We start from the raw sequence: 18,567 nt of genomic DNA, 5'->3' as shown, positions 1-18,567 counted from the left end.
ACATCGTTTAGTAGTGTACGCACACGTCCAACCAATTTTCCATTGTTTTGATTTTAGTGACCACTCTTTCTCGTAAAAAAAAACGGTAAAATAGGTGAAATTCCAGTTCTCGTAAGGAAACCTAGCAGAGAAACAGTAGGTAAAGAACTCCTTTTAATTTTTGTGAAATTTTTAGGAGAGATCCATAAAATTATCATCGATATCAAGTTCAAATATCTAAACCATTCTCTTTAAAGGAAATAAAAAAAATTTATAATGTTTACATTTCTCTAACCTTTCTACAGTACTAAAGTGCGCATTTTTACCTACTGTTTTCACGGTGGAACACAGTGGAGATAGCGAGATTCCTAAACAGTGTATTATGGTGTCATTTCATGTTTGTAATGTCTAACTATTTTTTTTAAATTAAAAATTAAACCTTTAAATAGATATTTCAATGTTTTTTTTTTTGCATTGTAGGTATAAAATTATCAAATATAAAAGAACTGACACTGGCTCATGAGTAAATGCTGAATATATCATAGAGAGTATACTGGAATCGAGTGCTTATCAGTAACCGAAATCGAAATAAAAATGAATTTCATTTAATCAAGATTTAAAATTAAGTAAGTTTCTATCTTGTTAATTTTTTCAACATTTTTGTTTCAAGTTGAAGCTTCAATTGTATTTCCAGTGAAAATCTATACGTAAATGTGTTTGACTTTGATAGTGGCTTATCTTAAGACACTTGTTTAAAACCTTGTTGAAATGATGTAAAACTTTGTTTGTTTGAGTATCATATTGACAATACGCCACACCATTGAGTTTCAAGCCCGAAGGGCTAGAGATCAATCTCTTTGGTAGGATTTGAAGCCAACAAATCCTACCAAAGCTGCGCGGCATTGAGCGACCCGTCTGGTTTTTACACAAATGACAGATTGAAACTAAAATTTACCGCTTAATTTCGAAAAAATATATCACTCGAAAATAAAGGAATTGCTAGATTCAATCCGTCATAAAAATCAGGCGCATATTTTAAGGCTTCAATTTTTCTTGCCTGAGAATGGTTAGAGATTGACCTCTAGCCCTTCGGGCTTGAATCTCAATGCGCCACACCTATCCCTATGTTTAGTTCATCAAACCAAAACCACCAGGAGAAAAACCTCTAGATTTTTTTCTTTCTAGGCATTACAGAGGTCAATGGTATTGACTGTTTGGCTAAATGGTAAAAGCTGGTTAAATTTGACGCCGCCAAATTCTTGCAATTCTTTTGTAAGTTTCAAACTTTAGTCATAAGTCTGGAGGCGGTCTTGGCTGAGGGAAATTTTCTATAAAGCATTGAAGGGAGTAAGGTCAAGAGACTCTTAGAAAGTCAAATAAAGTTCCTTATTGAGAAAAACAGATTGTACTATCTGATAGAGCTTAAAAATTAGATCTCTAAAATGAACTTTCAAGAAATTTGCTGACAAAAAAATAACTTGCAGATGCGCCTTGTGAAGATTTTATAGGCTTTCCATGGGGGCGTCTACATAAAATATCGAAAATAGAGTACCCCCTCCACCCCCTGTACATAAGCGTACGCAAATGGCTATACCCCCTCTGGTAAGTTCATTCAACCCCCCCCCCCCCCACTCGGTTGAAGAAAATTTCGAATTCAAATCGTTTGGTTCGGACCTTTATTTCATACAACATGAAACTCAATGTTTATAACAAGCGTAAAATTCGATAAAAAAACAAGCGAAAAAGGGCTATGAAAAATTTTTCTCTGCGTGCATACATTTACCTAGCCAATAAGGGGGGGGGTAGATTTATAGATAGGTACTGAAAGTATGCTTTTAATACGTTAGCATTACCTCGGAGACATAGAAATCTTCAAATTAATTTTTCTTTTTCGTATTTTAGGGATCATGATGCTATTTGTATTGGCTAAATCAAAGTCAGCTTGGATTTTGCTTGAGAAAGTACGATTTATTATGTTATTGCTGGTTGTTATAGTATATCGCTGATGGAAATTGTAAATGAAAAATTTCTTACTTGACAAAAGTAAATGCAAAGATTGCTGAAGTAAAAAAGTGTCAAATACATCATATTTTGTAAGTTTCTAGCTGGCTGGCTGGCGCGCTTTTTTATAAGAACCAGTAAATTTTGGCTCAGGCTTGACTGTTCTTGATTTTCAGTCATTTTGAGTGTTCTTTATCTGCTTATTTTCATTACTTTAAACTGAAAATGAGTTTAAAATCTGTTAAAATCCAGTACTTCTTAGTACTGAAATATGAGGCTCAGATTGCCAATTCTCAGTCTTTTCAGTCATTGTTCTTATAAAAAGATCTCATTTTTTAATGATTGTATAATTGCAATTTTTTTTTAGATTCCAGTAAGCCTAAAATGTTAAACACCTAATTTTTTAACTAGATCATTTTCATGATGGTTTGAACACCGAAAAGCTTCGAGAAGAAGAAAAATTGTTTCATGAATTTTTAACTTTGTTTTAATCCAACATGGCACACTTTGACCAACTTTGACCCACGAAATTTTTGGATAATTAAATAATTTTTTCTTTTGTTCGTTTTGTAGATATCATTATTGCGGATATGAATGAATTGGCACTGGTGATTCGTTAACACTTTGTTGACAGCCTGGCCCTTGATTCTTTTGGGTCATTTAAAGCAAGCCTTATGTTAAGGAAGTCTATTATCAAAGAATGCACCGTACACTGAACATTGTAGTTTTTATTATGAAACTCATGTTATTGTGATGGAAAATATGAACGAATGGTTGCTTTCCCACCAGAAAAGTGACTCACGAATGTTGCTGAATTTTGTAAGTTTCAAAATCATAAGCTCAATAGCTCACCTTAATTTTTATTCCTCAAATAAAAGTATTTGTGGTTCGAGTGAGAGTAATCTAACTCAATATAATCTGACTCTGCTCTTGCTATGAAGCGAAATTAGCATTTTCATAAAAGAGATTTTGTTTTTTGTGATTCCACATAGATCTGTGGCAAATTCTGTTTTCGGATTAAGTATCTTACTTTGGCTAACATGGTCCAATGGTCAAAGTTTTTAATATTCGCTACGCGATGGAGCGTGTTTGAATTTTCTGGTTGATAATAATGAATGATAATTTTTTAGTTTATGATACTTTCAACGTGTTCGAGAAGCCTTTAACCCACCTTTTTTTGTACTTCGTTTAAATCAAAACCACTAGAACACTTTGAACACGCAGTTAGTTATCTTCCTTTCCGCACCTTGTAGGAATCAATGGTATCGATGATATTGACTACTGCTAAAGTGTAAATGGTGAAGGCTTGGTGAAAATTTACATCAGTAAACAAATCTTTTGTAAGTTGCAAAACTTGTTTCATAGTAAAGCCAGTATTGGTAGTGTTCTTTAAAGGTTTTTGAATTATGTACCTTTACCCTAGAATTCTGAAAGGTTTTTGCATCATAGAAAAATTGACGCTACAGCGTTTTCTTTAGTCAAAATTTACGCTACAAAATGTTCAAGTTGGTTTCAAAGAATGCTAAGTCAGCAAAACTTTTTGTTTTAAAGGTAGAAATTATCCTGTTCTGCTATAGTTATTGCACGTCTCTTCTGTTCTCTCCGTCGCACTAATCGGAATACGGAAAGGGTTTTACTTTTCTGGTGTAAGAATTTTCGTCCATTTGAAATCATTGTTTTAATTATCTTCTTCTCACCCTAAAAAGTCCTAATACATTTTCTTTCGCTACCAAAAACAACAAAGATTAGTGCTTATAAAAGTATTATTATCCCATTCAAATTAAACTGAAAGGACTATATATACAGGGTGTCCGGAAAAAAAGTATCGAGTCGTAGCACTTCTATAGAAAGAGTTCTTTTGTGTGTTTCACTGAATTTGCAATGTCTATCAAAGTTTCTCTGTGTGTCATATTAATTTCCACGAGACATCTTTTATGAATAAATTTTACAAAAAACAATTCTCAATAACTTGAACGTCATGAAAATTGTAAAGAAAGTTAATTCTTTTTAATCATAATGACTGTTGTAAAAACTATTAATGTGTTGGTATTTATTTTCCTATATTTTGTTAAACACACGCAAAAACCATCTACTCAGAATCGTGTTCGAAATTGAAATTTTTTTCCGGATTTTATGACAAAAGTGTTGAAAGTAATTGATTAATTAAATTTCATTTTTGTATCGTAAGGATCGATGTCGTGGGCTGGTGAGGAGTGGAAATTATTTGGTAATTTGCTGTAATGGCTACTTTGATCCGAATTTGGTATTGTTTTGTTTGCAAATCAAGCGACGATAAAATTATGAGCGGTAAATTTCTCCGAAATGAGATTGGTGAAGACTTCTAAGTGAAGAACGTAAGTTGTAATTTTATAAATTTAGATATTCAAGTCATTTACATATAATTTGACCTTTATTGTTTTTACTAGATTACTTCTTACGTGATTATGGATTGACACCTGACAGAATTTTTCACTGTAGATGACGTCGTTGCCACCTGATAACATTATCAATTTTGACATCTCAAATATTAGAACCCCCTCTAACATTTTTTCTTATTATGTTTTGCGTGGTTACTCCATTTGATGGGTTCAGAGTTCATTTTCACCACCTTTCAAATACGTGTATTTTACAGACTGAGCCAATTTAGATCTAAATTTTTTTATGTCAGGATTGAAAAATGCTGTTACCCTCTTTGAATTTATATTGCAGACAGTAGCAGAAAGATTTTTTCAAAGATTGTTTCGGAATCATTCAGAGAAAAGCCTAACTTAAAATTTGGTGTACTGTCTTACTTTTTAATTTTACTTCATTGGTTCAAAAGTTATGTTCAAAAACCTAAAATGTCAATTTAAAAAAATGTCAAAATCTACTGGTCAAAATCTCAAGGTTGTTGTTCTGTAAAGTACCAAAAAACAACCGTACTTAAATTTTTGATTTTATAGCACCGCCCTATCTTCAGATACAAGGGAGGGACAATTTAAGTAAATAAAAAGCTGGGAAGATGCTTGAAGGGTTGATATGCCACAATGTGATAGATTTATTAGTAATCTTTGAATAAAATGTTGTTTTTTTTTGTATTGCAGGTGTAAATGATCTGATTCCCGAGGTGATTGTATTTGGCCGTTGGTTATGCTATGATGACTACTCGAATTGATACCTGGATAAATTGAAATGGAAAATCTTAAGTATGTTATTTAAATAGACTTGCCTTTTCTAAAGTGTGACTTTTAAGTTTTTAAGAACTTATTCAATCAGCTTGAATTTACTGTTTTATCCAATGATAATGGAAACTTACTTACCTATTTTGTTTGAGTACGACCACCTTTCTAAATCTTTCTCTTTACGGCTGTCATTCAATTTAAGAATGTTTCTTTTCTTGCTATATTTGATAAGTGTTAGGTTCGAAATTTTGAATAAACGTTGTTTTTTCGCATTGTAGGTGTAAATGCTATGTACCGAGGTGATTGTATTTGTTGGCAACGTTGATGGAATACTTTGAATGAATTGGACGCTTTGAATATAACTCAATATTGCAGTTCTTTGATCGAATGTGATGGGCACGATGTCGACATGATGGAGCTATTGCTCGTGGAATATTTGAATTCATCATTGTTTCTTACAGTAGGGACTAAACAGCCATCTTTCTTGAGTCTTTAAGCCAGCTCTTTGTGTTAAGTCTGGCACAAAGCAGGTTTTTCGAATTTTTTCAAGAGTCGTCTTGAAGAGCTATCCCAGAAGAAAACTTTGTAATAAGGTGACGATGAGTTATCTTTTTAGGTTTTTGATTGACTTTGAACCATCACCCAACAGTCTAATTTTTCATAATGGACCCTGAACTCCACCTTCTCAATACAAAATTTTCTATTTAGTTCAATATCCCCTCTGTTTTTAATATTCGAGTTCCCGATTGTTTTTGAAAAATGTAGAACCCATTCTGCATGTTTTATCTGGGACAGCTCAATAATGACATTCTGCAGTTCTTTGAGAGGTATCGCAATGATTTTCACTTAAGGGTGACACTACTTTCAAATATTACTACGCATTTTTAAATCAATCTCTGCTAGCAAGTTCTAATGACTAATTTTCAAAGTTATCAGATTCGAAACTTCCTTACTGGATTTAGGGCAACGAAAACGAGAAAACTTTCAAAAGTTCTGAAATCGATCCACCATTGCTTGGCCTGATTATATCATGCTGGATTGAGTTTATCAAGTTCGACATTTCTTTCATTGCCAAAATCAAAACAATTTTGTGGTACAAACATACGAAATTCTATGACAGTCCAGTGTCAGCTGGACGGTATTTTACAATCTTTGGATAGACGTGTTTAGGTTTTCGGCCAATTGATAAAAAACTATGCTTCAGAGTTCAAGCTTTCTTAGAGAAAGATCTTTCTTTGATTTTATCAAGGCGATTCAATATCAGAGGGTGTGTTTGACTACGACCAATGACACATAAGCTAATTCTCGATATTTAGAAATCTAGGACCTAGGTACAGCAGAGGGTGTCTCAGGGCGGGTTCGTTGACCCAACGGATCTTGAGCGAAAATAAGGATAGAAATCCGAGACACGAGTTTGACTAAATGTGGAGTGTGTTATTTTTACAATCGTTTGTTTCCGACTGTATGGGTTAACCATGATCTAACGGTATATTTATTTTGTTTTCAAATTTATATTATTCGATAGGTATTTCTGGAAGCATGTCCTTTTCCGATTCTAGCAAAAAGCTGCGATAGGCCGTACATAATTATCTCCGAATCAAGGCTTACTTTCAGATTCTCAATCAATATGACAATAAACCTTTTTAAACCGAATGTCCTTGAAAACCTTTGAATCGAATTAACTACCGATCCACTCAATTTTTACTTTAGGCTTACGAACTTGTATGAATAGAATCTTTTTTAGCTAATTCCCACAAGTTAATCACTTTTTCGGCGAATGTTTATGCACGCGAAAAACTCTTTGAAAACTTTAAAATCTAAAATATCATTTTAGCTATTTCATATCAAATTTCAGCTATAATTTTTTAACCTCACTGGCACCTTAAAAGCTAAGGAACGACCATTCTTATAGCTTTTTCCAAAACGTTTCTTATTGCATGAAAAATTCTAGAATAAAACCGTTCCACCCGGGGGATACTAGCTTCGCGAGATGACCGAGCTTCTCGGGTATGTCCGAGCTAAAGTTCAAAATTTTTTTGACGTTTTTGTCACCTAAAGAGATTCGATTGCTTTTTACTGGTTTTTGTACCCCTTCGCGAGTGTAAAAAAGAGGCTCTTATGACTCGGACATATCCGGCACCCATTTTTGCCTAAGTACCTTCTTCTCTCCCCGGCCGTTGCACTTCTTTTTCATACAAAAATTCAAAAATTTATATATTTTTTGCCAACGTTATCATCACATATTCAGAAAAAAATTGAAATACTTTTTCCTTAAATTGAAAAAAACAAAACGATTTAGCCTTTTTACGCAATGGTTATTAATTAATCATCTTGTTAACAAAACTACATTAAGGATTTTTTTTAATCATACATGATATATGTTAAAAGATTCTTATCCAGACCCCACCTATTCGTTTCCGAAAGACTTTCTATTTCCTTGTCTCCCGGGAGGGGGGATACTTAGGCAAAATGGGTGCCGGGTATGTGCGAGCCTTAAGGGTACCTTTTCTCATTCCTCAAAAGTCTCTCAAAGGGGTACAAATTCAAAAGTTAGTCTCTGAAAGGGTCCCCAAATCACGAAAATCAAAAATTCCTCTATCAAAGGGTCACGATTTCCAAAAATTTTGACCAAATTTTGACCAAAATTTGGTGAAAATCAAACCAAAATTTGGAAAAAATGGACCAAAATTTAGGAAAAAGTCTCTCAAAGGGTCCCAAAATCACCTAAATTTTGTCTCTCAAAAGGTCGATTTTCGATTTTCGGCTCGGACATACCCGTCCACCTTGCAAATCTAGTACCCCCCCCCCCCGGCCTTGTCTCATAAGTATGGATAGAGAGTTCTTTGAAATTTGGTTGATAACTTTTCAGCGATAGGAGCACGTTTTTTTAAGTTTCCCAGGCCTAAAAGATTAAAAATGTAAAATTCAAATAATAAGAACAAAATAGAATTGTGTGCTTCGGTGTGTTTCTAAGTAATATTGATTGAGAATCTAGAAGAAAGCCAAAAATCTACGCGTTGATTAAATATTTATCATCAAGCAAGGAAATGTTACCCTATAAAAAATTTCTTCTTAATATAGAGATGAGTATATTTCACTAAACATGTTCACTGCTATTAATTAATTAATTAATTAATTAATTAATTAATTAATTAATTAATTAATTAATTAATTAATTAATTAATTAATTAATTTTTATCGACCGCGGCCGCGATTGGGATAGAGTGGTTACTCAAGTGATAATTTCCTGAACTTTGGCGTCCCGGGGGATGGGATACTGACTTTGAGGACCGACGGGGACGTGCCGCTGGGGTTTCAAAAATAGACCCCTGCTATGAATGTTTGATAACTTGGCACCCTGTCAATAGAAAAATCAAGAAAAACTTCCTATTTTCACTCTTAGAAGTGGCAAAAATGACTAGAAGTAGACGAACTAATTTCTAATTTTCCACCCTGAAAATATTCCTAAATAATCAAAAGTCGATCCCGTCAGAAAGGCATCTCGAAAATTAGTAAATTTGAAACCATGGCAGATATTCTCAGAGCCTAGAATTGTGACCCTGACCAGCGGCACATCTTCGTACCCAATTTTGCCTAAGTTTTTCCCCCAGGTTTTGCGTATTGTTTTCAGCGGCAATTGATTTTGTAAAAATTTGACCCCTTTGGCCATTTCCTACTAGTTTTAACCTATTTGTGTATGAATTATTCTCCCTGAAACGAGACTTTGCAATGCCCAAAATCAAGCTGAATCTACAATCTGCTAAATTACCTCTTAATTCTCCGATATACTTCCAAAATTTGTGAACATTCTTTTGTTTCTGATTGCCGCTAAAGTTAATTCAATAAACCGGAGGGTGCCCTTCATTCCCATGATTTGAATGTTTAGCATTTATTCCCGGGGACTTTTGGGTTATTTTATCCTTCTTACCCCCCCCCCCACCCCCGCAATAATTCCCAATTGGGGAAAATGTCCATAGAGATTCATCTTTTGCGGCTCAACGCCTGATCATTCTCATTCCCCGGTTTTTCTTTTTGTTCTCCTGTTCTCCCCATAAGATTCGCCACCATTCGCAACCTTTCTAGTCAGACATTCTTGATCTTAAATACACCCCTTGCTTGATTCAGTTTTAATCAAATATCTACTAAAGGCGCCAAAAGCCAACGCATTGCATTTTCTTTGAACTGGGAATCAGCTAATTTTCGCTCCTCGGCAGCATGGCTTAGATCGCTTAATTCTTCATTTCTCATCCCTTTTGATTCCTAAAAATACCGCAGCCACAGCCACAACATTAGCATCGCCCGAAACACTGGTGTAATCGCCCATAATTTTCAGTGATTTTGCGATAAGTGCGCTTAAAAGGAAATCGGAAAAGGACTATCGTTACTTCCAGAAATACTCATTGATTGATGTTAAATTTGATTGCAGAAATAAATATATGTGAAAATTACGGTTAAGAGTACGGCTTGAAACAAAGGATGGAAATGACATTGTCGATTTTCACTCTTGCCCGAAATCTCGGCTTTCCGGTTTTATTTTTGGTCGGATCCACCCCCTTTCCCGCGTATTTCTATCTTATCGAGAAATTTGCCTCTGTGTCTTGTTTGCAGTCAAACACCAATCCGATTTGAATCGCCTTGTAAAAAATCAAAGATAGATCTTTTCTTAGAAAGCTCGATTCTTAAAAACAGCACGTCTATTCAAGATTGTAACATGCTGTTCAGTACCGAGCACTGATCAACTTTCCAAAGTTCCGCTTTAATTTCCGAGCTTCGGAAATCTTAGCGGGATTTTGAAAAGTTGGGTGGTGTTATCGTAGACACTTGACCTCTAGAATTTCAAATGTTTTAACGGAATTGTTTTGTGGGAATGAGAAAATGTCGTAAGAAAGCTTGATAAACTCTGAAAAATCTAGCATGTTATATAAGGCCAAGCAGGTGGACCAATTTTGAAACTCTGAATTTTTATCTCGTTTTCCTTTCCCTCAAATCAGTGAGGAAGTTTCCAATCTGATAACTCTGAAAGTTAGTCATTAAAACTTGCTAGCAAAGATTGAATATAAGAATTTCTTTTGTATAATTTTTTTTAGTTTTTTTAGTTTTTTTTTTAATCATGAAAAGTAAAGTAGAAGAAATAAATTGAACAAAAAGCATTACTCTTTATCTGTCTAATATTCATCTTTTTTTCGTTATTACATAATACATAAAATATTACAATTGCATAAACTATTTATAATTTAATGTAACAATATTTTACATTTTAATGATTATAATAAAATACAAATAATTATATAATATAAACTTTTAAACATCTTGGGGAGGGGGGTAAAGGCATCATGGATACTATCTGTATGAAAAGTGGACATATTATTTCAAAAACAAAGATCTTAATGCTTCCATTTTTCAGCCGCGCGTACATAGAACATCCTGGGTTTAAGTCTCTTTCCCCAACGAAATTTTGGTAAAAAAGTTGTCCACACCCATTTTGTCCTACTTCCGGGAAAAGTACTTAGGTCCTTTCGACTTGAAATTACAATTTGCAGACTCTAGTAGGACTCCCCTACTGCGTAATTTAAACAGAGAAATGGATAGGTGTAGAAAAAGCGCTAAAACAAACTCCCTTAAGGGCTTGACGGACTTAATATATAACGAGCCGTATTTACATTATTTTCAAGAAGCTGTTTTTCCATCCCTTTACACTTCTCTGCTTTAAAAAACTTTGGTCCGTTAGAAATAATATTTACAGAGTACTCCATTCGAGCTAGAGGAATGATGCTACACTTTAAGCACGGGCTTTTCTTTATAAAATCCCCCCCCCCCCTTTCAGTTTCTTTGATTCTCCCATTTTATTAAGCAGTTGAACGTAAGTACAATATATGGCCCTACATTGTAGGTTTGTATTACTTTAGGCGTAAAAATTTTCGCGAGCAGAAGCTTTCGTCGAGCTCGGAAAATCGACAAATTTATATTTACTTTCGCGAATTTAACGTAAAAATAATTCTCGCGAGCATATAAACTTTACCAAATCGTTGGATAAAAACGAAAATTTTCGAAATATTTGCTTAAAAGTGAAAAACATTATCATTAAATCCGATAAAGACGGTGGCGCTTCGATTTTGAAAAGGCATCAAAGGTTGAAAGTATGCCGAAAATTTGATATTATTAGAATTTCAAGGTTTTAGAGATTTCCAATTTTTTAAAGAATTTCCAAAGACATTAAATTTCGCGAGAAAGGTCAAAATTTGCGAAAGTTTCTACTCGCGAAAGTTTGTACGCCTAAAGTAAACTAATTATTCAGGCCAACAGTTTCATTTTAAATGAAACTGTTTCAAATACTTCTTCTTTATAAGATAAAAAGGTTTCTAATTTCAAATAGCACATCAAAAATTTATATTGACGTCAGCAGCTAAAAATTGATATTTTGGCATTTCCAAAATTTTCAACATTGAGTTTGTTCTTCGAAAATTTTAGTTCTTCGATGTAAAACGAAAAGTTCATGTTAGTTAGTGTGTAAATTTACCAGATACTTTAATCGGATTAAATTTCGCGAGCGAAAAAAAATTTTCTTGATTTAATTTCGCGAGTCACAGTTTTTAAAAATTTCACGTGGATTTAATTTCGCGAATAAGCCTGAAAACAGCTGAAAAACAGCAAAAACCCACAAATGGAAACTTTGGACTGCGATTTTAAAAATTTTGTGGTGGATTTAATTTCATGTCATGCCGAATCACATGCGTTTTCGCGGGTTTTAATTTCGCAAAAAAGGCAAAAATTCGCGAAACCACGAAACTCGCGAAAGTTAATCCGATTAAAGTAAAGAGAATATATAAGCGGTCATACTTAGAGTTAATTAAATAAATACAACCCACATTTTAGAAACCATTTGAAAAAATGTGACTTAAATTTAGCCGATTAAAAAAACCAAAATAAAAGTCAAGATTTTTGAGAATTTTTTTTGGATTGATTTCAATACAAAGCTTCTAACCTTGTAAAAACTTTGGAAAAATATTCGTTAGTAAGATCTCAAGAAGTATTTAACCTACATTTTGGGGCTATATACTGTATTCATAATTCCAAACCGCATCATTTCTCGGTGCGGAAGCATTAAGTTCAACGTACCGACTATGAAATTTTGTAAAAACATTTTTACCTTTTCGATTTTTCCTAGAAAACTTGCTGTCATCAAACAGGCCTGCATATTTACAACACTCGATTTTAAACATTCTAGGTATGATGGATATGGAGAGAAGTTCGGTGTCAATCCAAATTCCAAATTTCGAATTTTTCTTTGCCTGTCAAAAGGGGCTGTCAAACTATTTTAATGAAATTGGATAAGCCAACCATCAGCTTTTGCTGACCTGCGACATCGACTAAAAGAAAGAATAAGATTAATCTAACTATCTATCTATCTATAGCGAAACATAGTCCTTTATAATGAGTCGATAGAGGAGCCTCTAGTAGTAGTAAGGGTAGAGGAAAAGAATTTGCAGTAGCATACATGTTTTCATATTTGGACACAGGTTACGATAAACGCAGGATATGTCAGTCAAACATTCTATCTTGTCTAATTTGTAACATTTTTAACAAAAATGTAGTAAATAAAGTTCTATGCCTTTTTGTGCCAAAGCGATAATTTCTATTGTTCTTAAAAAATGAAACATTTTTAAAAGACTCGGTTAATAAAACATCGTAAAAGAAACTTCCCCATACCTTTTGTATTTGCCATACCATTTATCATTAACACTTAAGTTCAGTAAGTTCACGAAAAAGACTTTTCTTGCCAGGGATTCTTTCGATTTGAGGTCTAAAAAAACGGAAAATTTAAAAAGAATTTGTGCCTTATAAAAGAATAAATTACCACGTTTAACTTTCTATTTTTTACTCCTGGAAAAGACGCTGTGAGCAGAACGGAAAGCCCAGAAGTGGGTGAACGATAAGGGAAACCAGTGTATAAGTTTTGGCGTTTGTTATTTGGCTAACCACTCCTATACAAATAATTTTGGGGATAAAATATTTCCCATATTTGACAATCATTATAGTGTATAAGATGGCCGCCTGCAACCATGTCCGCAAGCCTTGAAGGGAGGGAGGGAGGGAAAAAATTTTCTCTGTCTTCACTGTAAGATGAGCTTCGTTGCGAAAGAAGGATCGTGCTCTAAGTCATAGCTCTAAACCACCTCTCGATTCTACCGAACGGGGCAAATGCGATGGGCGCGTACTACGGGCGGACGGCCTGCTGAAGCCACTCTAGCTAGAAGTGTTGAAGGGCGTGCCGTCGTAACAAAATAAAAGTTAAACTAAAACTTAACCTCTTAAATTACCATTTAACTTTCTATTTTTTACTCCTGGAAAAGACGCTGTGAGCAGAACGGAAAGCCCAGAAGTGGGTGAACGATAAGGGAAACCAGTTTTGGCGTTTGTTATTTGGCTAACCACTCCTATACAAATAATTTTGGGGATAAAATATCACGAATAGTCTAGAATTTAGCAAGAAAGATATATAAAATTGATCCTATGATATATTTTCATAAACAAAGTTTTTGAATTTGGGATATTAAAGTTAGATATTAAGGCCGGAGCTATTTGTTTAGTGTTCTGTACCTTAGTGGGCTCCGTCCGACGATACGAATTCTCTTTACTCTTCACAATTCTTGTCTGCTTTTAAATGACTTCAACCAAGCTGTCTTCATCTGTTTGTTTGTTTGTTTGTTTGTTTGTTTGTATCATTTTTCATTTCAATTTTTTATCTGTAGAAAGATGACATAGGTATATTACATTTAGTGTCAAAAATAAATCTGACGAAGAGAGTAAACAGACCAGAAACTTTGATAAAAAATAAAGATTTTGATTTGACAGCAGTCATCGTTTTCTCCCCCCCCCCTGATCCTAAATGCAGTTTCTAAAATGAACTGGTTGTTTGTTCATCTTACCGGCTTTTGAGCGTTGGCCGAATGAAACAAAAAAATAAAAGAAGTTCAAAGTAAGTGGAAACAGAGGATCTAACAGCAGAGTTTTGTTTATCCCCTCCCCTCTGTAAACTTTTGTTTGCGGAAATATATATATAGCAAAAGTGTACCGAACATTGAAAATGATATATACAAAGAAAGACTTGATACCTTGAAAGAAACTGCAAGTTTTTTAAAAGTGTCAAAATACAATGATAAAACAAACAAGCTACATGCTGAATGGACCTACCTGGAGGCTAATGGAATAAGAAAAGAAAATGGAAGAAAAAGAAGTCAATCGTAAGAAATACTCATTTTCCCGAAACAAGAAAATCCGATTTTTTCACAAAAATACATTTTCTGCTTCAGCCACTTTTCAGAGAACCTTACCATAAAAAAATAAAAAAAACTAATGAAGTGATTTCCCACAAAGTCCAAAAACCCCATTTTTAGGTGCTTTTTAGGTGATCTTGCAGAAAACAAAACCTCCTACCAGACAACTGCTTTATTTGTTATACATTTGTCATGCTTGTCAGCCCAATACAATACTAAATGACTGTGACGGTGACAATAAAAGGAAAAAGAAACAGTCAATTGGTAGAGGTGTTCCAACATTAAACTCAAGCGAAGACAGACCAGCAGAACAGACGCAAACTGGTGAGGTTTTGCCATTATCCCAAAACACAAATGGATCTGCCCCCCTTTTTAGTTCCCTCCCGAAAGTTTTTAAAATAATCCCCCCCCTTTGAATTTTTTTTTATTTTTTGCTCATAACATAATAATGCTTCTATTCATGTTATCTCGTCCCTATATACAAAGAAAAAAATGTAAATTGTCACCACCTCGAATATAAAACACGATTACATGATTTTAGCTTGAAGTTGAACAGATATATTTTATGTTTTATGTTTGACACCAGAGAACAGGAAATTTCTTTCCTCAGATTTTTTCTCCCCACCCTTGACTTTTTGGAGCTATTTTTTCTCCCCCTCCTTTTGATTGTCCCCCCCCCTAGAATTTTGAAAACGATTTTGCCCACCCTTTACCCATTTTCTGAAAAAATACTCCCCCACCCCTTTTAAAATAGAGTGTATACATGTATAGAATCAGCTGCTCCTCCTGCTTTTCTTTTCGAATTGCATCATCAATGTTTTTCTCTATGTGTTTGGGTGTGATTTTAGCGCAGCTCATTCTTTCTTTTCGATGATGTTTTCAATCTTCTTTTCAAACGTGGCTATCCTGGTGTCAATAGTTTCTTTCATTTCGTTGACCATAGCATTGACGTCCTGTGCTTTCAAATGGTTTATTTCTTCGTCCTGCCTTTTCATTATATTCTCACCTAGGCTTTGATTTCGTTTTTGAATCCTTCAATTTGTGATGTTTCATTTGAATTACCTGTGGTGCAATTTTGGTACAGTTTTGACACTGGAAACTTCTTGATTTGTATGACAAGCATATCTCGATTTGGTAAAGTGGCAGCTCTGTACAAAGATAATGGACTAAACGATGGCACTTCCTGCATATTGTAGGGTATCTTTTGGTGCGTTTTCTTCATTTATGATGCACTTTGACGGGCTTCAAAAGTCGTTTGATGATGGTGATTTTTTATTATTTTCCTGGATTTTTTCCGCCATCTTTGTGCATTTTTCAGACGACAACCGTTCAGTTTTGTATTTGACGTCAGAATGTGATATCATAATATTAATAGTAACAACAAAATAATGAATATAAGAAATATTTTTACTTTCATTTTATGACAATTTCTTTGAGTAGTTTTATTTGAAAAGTTCTTCCTGTTACACCACCCACCCCCTCCCACCCTAAGTTCACGTACACACAATCGAACAGAAACACACACACACACACAAAGATTATTACTCTTCAGCTTTGTATTTATCTAAATAGAATTTTGTAGCTAAAGATTTTAGTTCATCAGTATCAAGGTTGTGAAAATCAGTGTCAGGATGATTTATTAGTAACTCATTCCATTGTTTTGACGAAAGACGAGAAAATAGTTAAGTCCAAAATTTGTGGTTTTGACCATTGAAAGTTTTAGTAGCTTTAATAATAGCTTTGTCCCTGGTGCCAGTTTTGTGATCAATTTCATCAAAATTAAGTGTTGATAGGACATCAGACGGAAGATTACCCTGGAGGTATTTTTGAATAAACAAGATATACATTACTTTCACCTGATCAAAGATTTTGAAACTGTTTTTCTTTGCTTAGTGGTCAGACAGTCACGGAAATCCTTGCATTTGCACACGGGGTGTGCATTTGCAACGGTTTCAACCATTTTTTCCGACCCTGTGCAAATGAGCTAGAACGTGTAAGGCAAAATGTGCGAAAATTAACAAATCTCAACTTTAAAATGAAAATGGCATAAAACGAGGACGAATGGCATTTTCATTTTCTCTTTAGCACATTTTTTAGCCTTTTTAGAAAATTTTTGTCTACAGGTTAAAATTTTGATCTGTGCATTTTTTATAATCAAGTGTAACATTTTTCACTCTGTGTAAAGGCAACGGGTTGCAGTGATCGAGTCTATTTGCTTGGGGTTTTTTTGTCACTTTCGTTTTCGACCCGTTGCATTTGCCGCATGTCGAACCCTGTGCAAATGCAAGGATTTTCGTGACTGTCAGAGAGGAATAATTCTTTTTCAATCAGTGATTCAAGCTTTCATATTATTCCTGTCTCTAAAGAAGGGTGTCCAAATTAGAGGAGGAATGTCGATATTAGACCAATTTACGGGGGCCCCCAGTAGTTTGCGTGAATGCGTGAATGGGCATTTTCGGTTGCGTGAATGCTTGAAAATTGAGAAGAAAAAATGCGTGAATGCGTGAATTGAAAAAACTTGCGTGAACGTGAAAATCCAATTTTTGATTGCGTGTATGCGTGAATCTGGGATATTTTATGCGTGAATACGTGAATTTTCCCTTTTTTCTACCGATTGTGTGCAGTGTTGACAATTAAAAAGAAACACCAATTACTCCGAATTTGAGTCTAAGAATTAGTGAATAAGTTCTAGGGAAACTAATACAAATACAAACAAAAAATATTAACAAAACTGAACTTGTGTTGTGGGCTGGATGATCCATTCAAATCAATCACATAATCCGAAGTCGTGGATGTACAACTACAGAATCAACTTTGACGCTTCAATACCCGGCTGCGCTCATCCCAGTCAGTGCAGCCTTCAGCTAAGTGGCTTTACTTTTCTGTACAATCCCAACAATACACCACATCATATTGACTTGTTATAATCATGAATCTCTCTCAAATTGCTCCATAACATATAAAGGAAGTACTTTTCTTAATAAACTTTTGCTTTATACTCTCCTGCACTCAGAACCATGGATTTGAGCGATCCTCCTCAGGAGGAGGATCAAACCCCGCCAGAAAACACAAAAGAATTAGAAATTGAAAACTTAATTGCTGAACTATGTTTAAATACCTCATCTGATCCAGTTAAATTCTGTTTGCGAAAATATAAGTATGGCAAAAGTGTACAAGACATTGAGAACGATATTTTTAAAGAACGTCATGATACCCTGAAAGCAACTGCAAATTTTCTGAAAGTGCCAAATTTCAATGATAAAAACAAGAGACCTTTATCTCATCTTATTGTGTGCAAAATTCAAAATCTACTACCAGATGACTGCTCGATCTGAGATAAAAGATACAGAATCAGTTTAGAAGAGGATCCAATACTTGAATGTTCAGTATGTGGACAAGGTGTACACAAACAATGTTGGCTAAGCCTTGCAGCAATCTCTCCATATTACAATACTGATATTTCTGACACAATAGATGCTGACACTTTTAAGAGTCTTTATAACCCATTAAGCCTTCCTGGATTGTTTTATGTTTGTCATTCTTGCCAACCAAAAACAATTCCCAACGATAATGAAGGAGATAACAAGAGGAAACGAAAGCATGTCAAAACAACACCGACAATACAAGAAGATGATACAAGACAAAAAGACACAACACCAAATCAAAATAATAACGATCTGACACTAACGCATCAAGTAGAGAAAGAAGATGGTCATTTGGCAACTAATAATCTTTCTGATCAAACTGATGACAAAGGAAAGAGAAAAACGATCTGTTCCTTTTTATAAAACTGGAAACTGTAAGCATGGCTTAAAAGGAAAAGACTGCAAATTCTTACATCCGAGGATGTGCAGAAAATTTACCTTACATGGTACAAACAACATAAGAGGATGCACCATGGGAAAGAAATGTAAAGACTATCACCCAAAAATGTGTTTTGATTCAATCAAAAAAGGTGAATGCTTCTCTGAAAATTGCCGATTTGCCCATGTTAAAGGAACCAAAAGCCTGCCACAAGGCATAAAGAATAATATGACACATGGCCATGAACTTCGAATGAATAATGACGAAATGCCAAAAAAACTTGCTGAACCTGCCTCTTTTTTAGAGGTAGTTTGTCTGTTGAGGGAAGAAATTCTGGAGACCTTGAA

At 34.5% G+C, this 18,567-nt stretch overlaps 2 long non-coding RNA genes across 3 annotated transcripts; one reads left to right on the top strand and one right to left on the bottom strand.

Moving 5' to 3' along the window:
- Nucleotides 1-463: 463 nt before the first annotated feature.
- On the top strand, nucleotides 464-10,294 carry LOC136823417 (uncharacterized). Of its 2 annotated transcripts, none has more exons than XR_010849022.1 (8): nucleotides 464-605; nucleotides 1,165-1,251; nucleotides 1,882-1,940; nucleotides 2,554-2,799; nucleotides 3,234-3,320; nucleotides 4,169-4,334; nucleotides 5,064-5,165; nucleotides 5,420-10,294. It is a non-coding gene; the product is annotated as an uncharacterized lncRNA (long non-coding RNA). The 2 variants fall into 2 exon arrangements; XR_010849021.1 differs by having other exon boundaries at nucleotides 1,882-2,072.
- A 1,040-nt stretch (nucleotides 10,295-11,334) lies between these two features.
- On the bottom strand, nucleotides 11,335-13,881 carry LOC136823418 (uncharacterized). Its single transcript, XR_010849023.1, has 4 exons — nucleotides 13,740-13,881; nucleotides 12,849-12,942; nucleotides 12,289-12,508; nucleotides 11,335-11,611 (listed from the first exon to the last, which is right to left on the bottom strand). It is a non-coding gene; the product is annotated as an uncharacterized lncRNA (long non-coding RNA).
- Nucleotides 13,882-18,567: the final 4,686 nt, after the last annotated feature.

This window comes from Clytia hemisphaerica, unplaced genomic scaffold (assembly GCF_902728285.1).
Source record: "Clytia hemisphaerica strain Z4C2 unplaced genomic scaffold, Clytia hemisphaerica genome assembly, whole genome shotgun sequence".
Lineage (NCBI taxonomy): Eukaryota > Metazoa > Cnidaria > Hydrozoa > Leptothecata > Clytiidae > Clytia > Clytia hemisphaerica.
The sequence above is the reverse complement of the archived record's forward strand: the minus strand, read 5'-3'. Positions and strand labels throughout refer to the sequence as shown.